Source organism: Eretmochelys imbricata, chromosome 3, assembly GCF_965152235.1.
Source record: "Eretmochelys imbricata isolate rEreImb1 chromosome 3, rEreImb1.hap1, whole genome shotgun sequence".
Lineage (NCBI taxonomy): Eukaryota > Metazoa > Chordata > Testudines > Cheloniidae > Eretmochelys > Eretmochelys imbricata.
In genome coordinates, this window is record NC_135574.1 from 54,839,708 (window position 1) to 54,851,830 (window position 12,123).

The 12,123-nt window shown below is 37.2% G+C and overlaps 1 protein-coding gene across 1 annotated transcript in view; it reads left to right on the forward strand.

Annotated features, from left to right (window-relative positions):
- ADGRB3 (adhesion G protein-coupled receptor B3) overlaps positions 1 to 12,123 on the forward strand; it is a 616,281-nt gene that overhangs the window by 308,135 nt on the left and 296,023 nt on the right. The gene's annotated exons all lie outside the window — the stretch shown is intronic.

The window sequence follows — 12,123 nt, forward strand, 5'->3', positions numbered from 1 at the left end:
TCCAGGATTAAAGCTCATTAAAAGAGCACAGGAGTGATGTATAGTGCATTTGATGTGAATTTTGTATTTTGCATCTTAGATTAACTCTTCCTGTGCCAGAAGCCATAGTGTTTATTTCAGCATAATGTGCTGCCTATCTCAGTATATAAAGTCCTTAAAAATAAAAGTTTGGCAGGATTCCCAAATAAGGTATAAGTTTTTTTTTTCATCTGGGAATTTTACATGCACTTTTCTCAGAATGCAGATTTACTTAAAGGAAGATATTAAGAAAAAACAGTGTACTGGCAGTATATCACTTACTAAATGGAGGGTTCTGTAATAATTCATAAAATAATCATGATGTGATTAATGTACAGCATATATGTGTGTGTATGCAAATATAATTGAAAATGTATGATCTCTTTTAGAAATATAGTAATTTCTCCAGAGTTAAGGTTTTAACCAGCTTTCCATTCTACTCCCAATTTTCTGTCTTTTTTTCTCTCTCTCCCATATACACAAACCTCTTTCCTCAAAATAAAATAGTGTCTTTAAGATTTCTTGTGTGTGGCCTTCATCCCGTGGAAAAATATGCATCCCAATTTGAGGTGAATTAAAATGAGAATTTTCTTTTTAATTTGTAGGAAAAAAATTGGCACGTCTCAAAAACAGTTTGGACTGGAAATTCCATTTTTAATCTGTCTTAATCTGCAGTAGTGGTTTTGAGTATTTTTTTAAAGGTTGACTGCTTAAACAAAGAGTTATTTTGCTACAAATCATTCATACTGTCGTCAGTCCAATAAGTCCAAAGTAGCCTTTCCAAGGCTCACAGAGACTACAAAAACTTTTGGTAGAAACAGCCTTGAGAAACTGCTTGATATAAGTGGTTTCTGTTTATGGATTTAGCAGATGGGGTCACACTCAGCTCAGCAAAATTAGTAAGAACTTGATTCTGTTCCCATTAATATCACTGGCAACATTTGTGCTGATATCAATGAGGTGGAAGTGGTCCTTAAATCCTTAGTAGACCTAGCCAGGAGAAACTAATTTTTGTTTGTTTATTTGTTTTCCCTTTAGAAACGTAGAGAAATTCTGAGGGCAAGGACCAGGGGAGTAAATGGCCAAAAAATATTGCTAAACTATAGTTCAGGTTGTAAATTCAGTATATTTCAATTAGGAGATATAATAATTGAATTTTGGTGGGAGTTGGATGCCTAACTCCTATAGCATCCTTTAAAAATCCCAGCCTAAAAATCCCACCCTAAAAAGATACTGAAAGATCAAAAGAAATAGGAAATTTAGTAAATTTATAAATATAAAACTTAAAACTCATATGCACACATTCTGGAAAACATATAACGTAGAGTGAAGGCATTCTGAGTATATGGATGTTAAGTAATAATTCCCCTCATTGATTTCTAATGATATACGGTGAAATCCTGACCCAGTAAAGTCAAAGGAAGTTTTGCCATTGATTTCAGTGGGGACAGACAAAATTTCACCACCTCCAGATATTACATCTCATGTCTTGGTTTTCCTACCACACATTATTATGCTTTCTAATCTATGGCTTCTGGACAAAATATTAAAGAAACCACAATGAAAATTAAGAAGATATTTTTATAATTTAAAAAATTCTTCTGTTTTTCTTAAGGAAAATAAATGTGGACCTTTCATTAAATCATACAATCATAGAATCATAGAATATCAGGGTTGGAAGGGACCTCAGGAGGTCATCTAGTCCAACCCCCTGCTCAAAGCAGGACCAATCCCCAATTAAATCATCCCAGCCAGGGCTTTGTCAAGTCCTCAAATCTTGACTCATCTCCCTGAGAAGAAGTAGATAAAGAATAGAATTCTTTATCTCTCTTTTATATACATACATGAGGTTTTAAAAAAAAACCAAGAAGTCATAATTTAGCATTTTGTTTGATGTCAGAACAGTAGATTATGAATTCTGGGTAATTATATAATTCAAAAATGTCAGAAAGATTTTACTACAATTTACCCTTAGATTACTGGTATTTTCCAGACTGCCAGCCAAATTAAATCTTAGAAGGGAGTGCTGTGGGTGTATAAGAATGTTCAATTTTATTTATTCCATTCTTCTGGGTATTCCCTTTATTATCTGCAGACTTGGAGTTATGCGAAGTATTAATATCAATATAAATACATATTGCAATAGATATAATCTATAGACTTTAGATGATTATGGGAATGACCAGATATCACCTTGCCTCAGTGGGTCACAGCTGAGGATACCAGATTCAGGACAAACTGCTGAGAAATAGGGCAGACTCACTCCAGAATGGGTGGTTATTCTATTATCAGATATATCAAGCCAGAAGCAAAGGTAAACTTCTGTCTCACCACACTGGTTAACAAGAAGACCAAATTACAGTCACTTTAGGAATCCCAGCCCTTGTTTCACCACCCAGACATTAGACTTAATGATGAGTGGTTATTTAAAACCAATTTCATCAGATAGCCAAGTCAAAGTATAACTCAGATCGCGCCCAATAATTACACCGTTGCCAATCCTTTAGCATCTAATGTCTAAAGCTTTATTTATAAGAGAAAAGAAAGAGGAGAGAGTTATAGTGGTCAAGGAAAACAAATACATAGACTCATTGCAAAGTTCTGGGATCAGGTTTGTAGCAGTGATGTTACAGACTGTTGGCTTGTAAAGTCTCTGGTAACTTCCAAAAGATTAGAAGGTCCATTGATTGGAATGCTCCTTTTATTGTAAACCCATAGTCCAGAGATCACAGCAAGAAAGAGGCAAAATGGCAATGCTTCCAGGGTTTTCTATACCTTCTTCCATGTGCAGGGAATGCTCGCAGTCTTAAATTGTGGGAAATTACAGGCACAAGATGTAGTCCAGGGACACATGAGCAAGTCACGTGATCTTGCATGCTTCAATGACTAATAGGCGTAGACATTACCCATATTCTGGCTAAGGCGTCTACAAGATGGCTCACCAGGTGGGGACAAGTTTCTTCTATGGTTCATTGTGAAAGTTAAATATTCTTCAATGGGTTATCTCCTTGAATAGTTCATTCACAATCTGCTGGCCAAGCTGGATGTAAATTACCCAATGTGTGTTACCCCAGGAGCAAACACATTTGAAATATAGTCAATATTCATAACTTCAGATACAAAAATGATATATGCACATAAGAGTATAATCATACTCAGCAGATCATAACTTTTCTGTTTGCACCATACATAATATACTTGTACAAGATTCGTTGCAATTGTCTTGGCAATATTAAAGATATAAATGGTCATGTTGCAATCATACAGCATCACACCAGAGAAATGGGATACAATTAAAAGACTTCAGTGTATTTATTTGTGCAAACTAAAATGTTACTGCTTCCAATGTAGTAGAGAATGAGCTAGTATCACAGACCTTTTTAAATATAGGTTTCAGAGTAGCAGCTGTTTTAGTCTGTATCCGCAAAAAGAAAAGGAGGACTTGTGGCACCTTAGAGACTAACAAATTTATTTGAGCATAAGCTTTCGTGAGCTACAGCTCATCAGATGAAGTGAGCTGTAGCTCACGAAAGCTTATGCTCAGATAAATTTGTTAGTCTCTAAGGTGCCACAAGTACTCCTTTTCTTTTTAAATATGCAACTCAGGTGCCAAGTTATTCATTATATAAAAGTTATTCTCTGCATATTTCAAGCTTTTGCTAACAATTGGGGTGTTTTGTACACAGCATCAAAAATAAGAATAAGATTGCAGGAGACAATTTAAATAACATGGACCAGGATTCTGGATCAATGTGTGAAACTGATAGTACATTCATGAATGTCAAAAGAAGCACCAGCAGCTAGGGTTTTTTGTTAGCATGGAGATGGTTAGAAAATATATTCTGAATGAACATTACAACTAAAACGATGGTAATCGTGTTATCATCCCTAAAAGAAAAATATAATAAGACAGAATTAAGGTTGTAAATAATATAAAACAGCATTTTAGAACATTAGCCAGAACTAACCTAGGTTTAGTTGAACTATCCTCTGCCAGACTTGAAGAGGTGAGGCTATTAACCTCTTTACAATCCTCTGATCCTGTGACTGGCTGGGAATGAGGCCTGTCCCCTGTGTAAGTTACAACAGTCTGACGATTGTTTCAATTTATGTCTGGCTGTACATGATCCCGTGGAACCATTGCTGTAACCAGAAATGAAAAGGGCCTAGGATTGCCCCCCATTTCCCCAGGACATGTCCCCTGTGGTGGGATGCAAAAGTAGAGGTGATTCTGGAGCCTCCATGCTACCCAGGGATTCAGCTTGTCTGGGGGTTTGGGAGAAGGAAATCCTACCCTTGCCATGTAATAGGATTCACAGCAGCTTTAAACCCCCAGAGTGGCTCAAAGCAGTCAGATTGGACTGAAGAATTGCAGACTTATTTACAGTAAGAAAATATTTGAAAGGAATTAATTTAAATTAAGAAACCATAGCTGTCTGAAACTGACTGCAGTTGGAGTGGATGGAAATTAAGGACCTCAGAATTTGGGTCTCTCTATAGTAGAGTTTTCTATGGAGCCCTTCACTGTCCTATCTAAGCGGTGATAGAAAACGAGGCAGCCCAGCTCCATAAGTACATCCAGCGCCTCATGGGACTGGGCCATTAGATTGTTCACCACCCATTCAGAATTTAGTCCCCTGATAGTCACTGTCTCTCCTTATATCTGCAAGATGCCTTTTGATATGTATACTCTGTGTGTTGTGACCCAGCGAATGGCAGAAATATTGGTAGGTCTCTTAGAGAAATGGCAGATATATTGGTAGGCCTATCAGATTCTTGGTGCCCATTTCATATTTCATAATTTAAACAGCAAAACCAGAAATGCAAAGTGGAAAACATAATACCAACTATACATATAAAATGATGGGGTCTAAATTAGCGGTTACCGCTCAAGAAAGAGATCTTCGAGTCATTGTGGATAGTTCTCTGAAAACATCCACTCAATGTGCATTGGCAGTCAGAAAAGCAAACAGAATATTGAGAATCATTAAGAAAGAAATATCATACTGTCTCTATATAAATCCATGGTATGCCCATGTCATAAATATAAAGGGAAGGGTAAACCCCTTTAAAATCCCTCCTGGCCAGAGGAAAAATCCTCTCCCCTGTAAAGGGTTAAGAAACTAAAGGTAACCTCGCTGGCACCTGACCAAAATGACCAATGAGGAGACAAGATACTTTCAAAAGCTGGGAGGAGGGAAAGAAACTAAGGGTCTGTGTCTGTCTGTATGCTGCTTTTGCCGGGGATAGAGCAGGAATGGAATCTTAGAACTTTTAGTAAGTAATCTAGCTAGGTATGTGTTAGATTATGATTTCTTTAAATGGCTGAGAAAAGAACTGTGCTGAATAGAATGACTATTCCTGTCTGTGTGTCTTTTTTGTAACTTAAGGTTTTGCCTAGAAGGATTATCTATGTTTTGAATCTAATTACCCTGTAAGGTATCTACCATCCTGATTTTACAGAGGTGATTCCTTTACTTCTATTAAAAGTCTTCTTGTAAGAGAACTGAATGCTTTTTCATTGTTCTCAGATCCAAGGGTTTGGGTCTGTGGTCACCTATGCAAATTGGTGAGGATTTTTACCAAACCTTCCCCAGGAAGTGGGGTGCAAGGGTTGGGAGGATTTGGGGGGGAAAGATGTGTCCAAACTACATTTCCCAGTAAACCCAGTTAAAGTTTGGTGGTGGCAGTGGAAATTCCAAGGGCAAAGGATAAAATTAATTTGTACCTTGGGGAAGTTTTAACCTAAGCTGGTAAAAGTAAGCTTAGGAAGTTTTCATGCAGGTCCCCACATCTGTACCCTAGAGTTCAGAGTGGAGGAGGAACCTTGACAGCCCACATCTTGAATACTGCATGCAGATGTGGTCGCCCCATCTAAAAAAAAAAATGGGATTGGAAAAGATTCAGAAAAGGGCAACACAATGATTAGGCATATGGAGCAGATGCCATATGAAGAGAGATTAATAAGACTGGGACTTTTCAGCTTGGAAAAGAAATGACTAAGTGGGGATATGATAGAGGACTATAAAATCATGAGTGGTGTGAGAAAGTAAATAAGGAAGTGTTATTTACTCCTTCACATAACACAAAAATTAGGGGTCACCAAATGAAATTAATAGGCAGCAGGTTTAAAACAAACAAAAGGAAGTATTTTTTCACACAACGCACAGTCAACCTGTGGAACTCCTTGACAGAGGATGTTGTGAAAACCAAGACTATAACAGAGTTCAAAAAAGAACTAGATAATTTCATGGAGGATAGGTCCATCAATGGCTATTAGCCAGGATGGGAAGGGATGGTTTCCTTAGCCTGTTTGCCAGAAGCTGGGAATGAGCGACATGGGATGGATCATTTGATGATTACCTGTTCTGTTCATTCCCTCTGGGGCACCTGGCATTGGCCACTGTTGGAAGACAGGTTACTGGGCTAGATGGACCTTTGGTCTGACCCAATATGGCTGTTCTTATATTCTTATCAACCAGCTCTTCTGTTTAAATTACATGCTACTGGTACCTGCAGTCTGAAAATCTCCATGCATCTCAGCTTCCACAGCTGTTATTTATGGGGCATAGAAAAGATGGCAATAGAGGAAAAACAGATGTACTGTAACTTGACTCAGGAAGCTAGATATTCTTGTCACCTGTTTCATACACATGACTTATGGGCAAATAGAACGTGTATGTTAAATCAGACCTTGATTCTAGGTTGATTATCTATAAGCCTGATTACATATTCTCACCAAAAACCTAAGAAATGCTACTGTTAATAAATAGTTAGTTTTCTTATAAAGAGAAGTAGTTAAAATAATCATGAGTAAAAATATTAGTATCAAGATGCCATAAATATGAGTAATATGTATAAACAATGCATAGAGGAAGGAGTCTCTGTACAGCACCATGTGCAAGGATCACAGTTGTTTCCTACTGCTGCTTTGAGGTGCTGGGAGATTCTTTCTCTTGCACATCCACAAGAAGAGCCATGCAAAATATGACTACATAACAAAGTTGAAATATTACACTTCAAATTATATTCATATACTTTTGACAGGACAGAATTGTTTGAGTTAATTTGGGCATGAACACTGTATGCATTTAATAATTATTGTATATCACCCAAGTGCCTTTGTTAATTATTGTATATCACCTAGGTCCCTTCATTACAAGTGCTATAAAAATGTTAGATTAATACAGTAAGTCAGTCAGTGCATTAATTATTATTAATAAGCATCAATGGTCTTAACTATCTATATATTTCTAAATATATTCTAGATATTAATCTATCTAAAATGTGTGTATCTATTATTATACATAAAGGGCCTGATTCTCCTTGACACCATCCTGGCACTGTAAATGTGATTTACTCCCACTCTAAGTTCCTTTTACACTTGATGGATCACTTGATGATTACCTGTTCTGTTCATTCCCTCTGGGGCACCTCATATTGGCCACTGTCGGAAGACAGGATACTGGACTGGATGGACCTTTGGTCTGACCCAGTATGGCCATTCTTATGTACATTGCCAGCCTGGTATAAAAGGAACTAACTGCAAATGAAAATCAGGCCAGCCTGTAGACAAGTCCATTTATATTTATTTATAAATGCACCCATACTGTATGCACATTTATTTTAAATTTAAAATGTATATACATGCTTTTCAAAACTTTTTTTAAAAAAGAAACCTACATAAACATCTCTGCCAATAAAGAGACATAGATAATCTAAAGCAGGAGAGAAGAGTATGCACATTATAGGATAACATACAACAACCCATTACAAAATAAGCATGACATAGACCATAAGACTCAAGAACATGAAAAGAGAGCTAATACAAATACACAGCACTCTTCTCAAAGAGAGACAAAGAGAGAGACCAGATGTTTAAGGTGACACAAAGACTGAAAGGTAATATTGTACAAGTGCTATAATATTTTGACAAGTCATTCTAGCAACCTCTTCCTTCCACAGACAGGACACCTTTGACACTGGAGATTTTCCAGGCACTCTTCATTTTCTATAGTGTAGCCATTTATCATTTTAGATATGAACTGTGACATGCAGGGACAAATACTTTGCTGACCTAAATCTTGTGCAATGGTACTGAAGCCAGTGGTGGTGTTCGTGGTATAAGTCAGCACATAATTTGGTCCCTAATATGGATTTTACACAAGGGCAAGTTACACAAGTGTATAAAATATTCACTGGGACTAAGATCTAAGAGCCCAAACTTGCATTAATGAACTCTTAAAACTTCACAGAAGTCAAGGACTGCAGGCCTATGTCTATATATAGATTCAGTTATAGAATATATAGGAATCTAATACCTTCCTATTCAAGTGGCAAATTAAAATGTTTGTTACTTAAAAAGGAAAAAGAACATTATTTAGCATCCAGAATATAAATTTGGTTGGGAAAAATATGATTCCTAAATACTAGACTAGTTTTGGATATAAAGCATAGGTTAATTGAAAAATGATATGGCTTGTAGGTGTCTTACATTGTGCTAATAAGGCATTAAAAAAAACAAGGAAAGAAAGAAAGAACAACCAATAAATCTCTATGGGCATTTTTGACATGCAAATCTGTTTGCATGGTCCTTAATTAACCTTTCTGAAATGTAGAGACATTTGAAAATATCCATGTGAGCCTTGCATCCTTTTACACATCTTGAGAGCTGAAAGAGGAAAACTCTTAGAGGTGAAGGATCTCTTTTGGAAAGAATTTTGTAGGTTAAATTACTTGACATTTAATTTGCAGAGTATATTTTATGATGGATTATTGTATTTATAGTCCTCACGATGCAGTGCTGAATATGAATGGATACTCTAAGTGCTTGAGTAGATAAATAACGAGGGCCATATCCAAGACCCATTAAAGTCAGTGAACAGATTCCTGCTGATTTCAGTGGGCACCAGATCAATCCCTGAGACCATTTTCTTCTCTGTTTTCATTACTGCATTGATCCCCAATGTTCCCTCCCTTATGCATTCCTATCATCCAATTTTGTATCACTGAAGCCAATAGAATTTTTGCTACCCACTTCACTGGGAGAAAGACCATGCCTTCAGTTATGTCATTTTTTAAAGTCTCTTTTGTTCCAGTTCAGCAAAGCCCTAAAGCACATATGTAAGTGCTTTGCTAATCATTATTAGCAATGTAAATTATTGGCAATGTAATTCTCACATCTTAAATGGCATCATTAGCTTCCTCCCTTGGGGCAGTGTGAGACTATGGAGGAAAATAAGTGTTTTCAGTGTGATCCTCCTTCATGTGATGCAAAGAGGAAGCTTCCCATTCTCCCAAAACCATATGTTGTTAGAGGTAAACTTTAGGAGCCAGGTTAAATTGGTGAATATTTTATTTTGTGAAAATGTTTTCCCTAATTTTGTGCAGTTGTATATTCCCCAAATTTTGATATTTCCAGTCATGAGAACTTTGGTACTGAAAAATTCTTAAAAATCAATTTTATTCACAAAATCTCACGTGCAATATTTTTATGGAGAATGGGAATATTCTGAAGAGGGAGCATGGTCTAATTCAGTGATACTCAGACCTCAGTGGTTCAGGACCCAAATTAGCCATCAGCATTACCCAAAAGACCCACAATAGTGTGAATTCATTGTTTCATTTACTATAGTACTATTTAAACAGTATGACAGAAGAAATATTTAATTTTATATTTTCCTGTGAGAATAATATATATATATATATATATATATATATATACACTTGCACTAAGTTTTTAACTTATTTTCTGTGAGAATAGTATATTTATATTATTATTATAAATAAATATTTTATATATAATTCTCACAGAAAATAAGTTAATAACTTAGTGCAAGTTGGTCACTTAATTGGTTAATAACAATAAAAGCATCCTGATTGTTCAATAACTTTAATATCATGTGCTGCAAAAAGCTGCAGGAGACACATTAAAGAGCCACTTGCAGCTCACAAGCCTCAGTTTGAGTATCACTGGTGTAGTTAGTGCATTGATTAGAGAGCTGGGAGCTAGGAACAACTAGTTCTGTTTTCATCTCTGTCACTGACTAGCTTCAATAATTTGTACTTACAGTAAATGTCATTTTTAAAATGCTACTTAATTCTTCACAACATCCCTTTTGGGGTGGGGGAGGGTAAAACTAATGGTGTAGGAGAAAGGAGAGCATATGATCCTTAATCCAATTTCTGAAGTGACTTCCTTCGTGACCTTGAGTAAGTCACTCACAATCTGTTTTTCAGAGCTTCTGAGTATCCATTACTCTAACTGAAGTTAATGACAGCTACAGGAATCTTTTATAAATGAATATAAAAATCATTAGATAATTAACAGACTGCAGACAAAATTGTATGAGTGCAAGAAAACTGATACAGATTTGAGCTGAACAGGCTCTGCACAAAAAAAAAACCTTAACTCTTACAGACAAAAGAAATTGTAGATAAAAGTGGAGGGGATGCAGCTGATGGAATTAAAAAAGAAAGTTCTGAGAAACACTTGAAAGAATTTTTTTTTTTAAAGTATGCTTTAAAAGCTGTCTAGCTTTTAAAGATGGTTGTGACTTTAGGTGTTATTCATCTGATTTGCGTGAAGACACTCAATACATGGGGCAACCAAACATAGAAAGTAACACCTAGAGGCAATTATATATTTTCTGTTTAAGCCTCCTAAAAAGACAGCTACTTTTTTGAAAAGTAGCTGACACATGGTTGGAGAGAGACCATAGACTGCCTGTTAGTTTATTTATTGTTATCATTTTGTTAAGAGTTTTGGGGCCTCCCATTTGGAGCAGAAATTGATGACACTGAGTCAGGTATTTTTAGTGTAATTTGTTTATTTTCAAAATGTGTACAAGTTTTGTTTTCTGAAACAAGTAGGGACTTAAAAATGGTGCACAGGCAGTTGCCTTTGGTAGAGGCCTTGGGCCAGGCACTTCTACCCTATCCTAATAATAACACCCTTCTTGCTCTGTATTTTTCCAGATATTCTCACAACCAAAACTTCTGCTTAATATAAAGCACTCTGTTTCATCTCACAGCCACATAACCCCTCTACTCCAAAAATGCCATTGGACCACATGTTCTCAAGAGGGGGACATGAAACATCATTAACCCTTTTGTGACATTATTGCATGCAAAAGGAAATGTATTAAGCTTTCCCTGCCTAAGGAGACTGAATTAAACCTAGTCTCCTTTACCAGGTTCTGGGTGAGGTGCCTGCTTCAAAGCCCCTAAAGGCAACCTATTACAATATTTTACTGCCAGAGACCTCCATTCAAATGTAGATAGAATCACAGAATCATAGAATCATAGAATATCAGGGTTGGAAGGGACCTCAGGAGGTCATCTAGTCCAACCCCCTGTTCAAAGCAGGACCAATCCCCAATTAAATCATCCCAGCCAGGGCTTTGTCAAGCCTGACCTTAAAAACTTCTAAGGAAGGAGATTCCACCACCTCCCTAGGCAACGCATTCCAGTGTTTCACCACCCTCCTAGTGAAAAAGTTTTTCCTAATATTCAACCTAAACCTCCCCCACTGCAACTTGAGACCATTACTCCTTGTCCTGTCCTCTTCCACCACTGAGAACAGTCTAGAACCATCCTCTCTGGAACTACCTCTCAGGTAGTTGAAAGCAGCTATCAAATCCCCCCTCATTCTTCTCTTCTGCAGACTAAACAATCCCAGTTCCCTCAGCCTCTCCTCATAAGTCATGTGTTCCAGACCCCTAATCATTTTTGTTGCCCTTCGCTGGACTCTCTCCAATTTATCCACATCCTTCTTGTAGTGTGGGGCCCAAAACTGGACACAGTACTCCAGATGAGGCCTCACCAATGTCGAATAGAGGGGGACGATCACGTCCCTCGATCTGCTCGCTATGCCCCTACTTATACATCCCAAAATGCCATTGGCATTCTTGGCAACAAGGGCACACTGCTGACTCATATCCAGCTTCTCATCCACTGTCACCCCTAGATCCTTTTCCGCAGAACTGCTGCCTACCCATTCGGTCCCTCGTCTGTAGCTGTGCATTGGGTTCTTCCGTCCTAAGTGCAGGACCCTGCACTTATCCTTATTGAACCTCATCAGATTTCTTTTGGCCCAATCCTCCA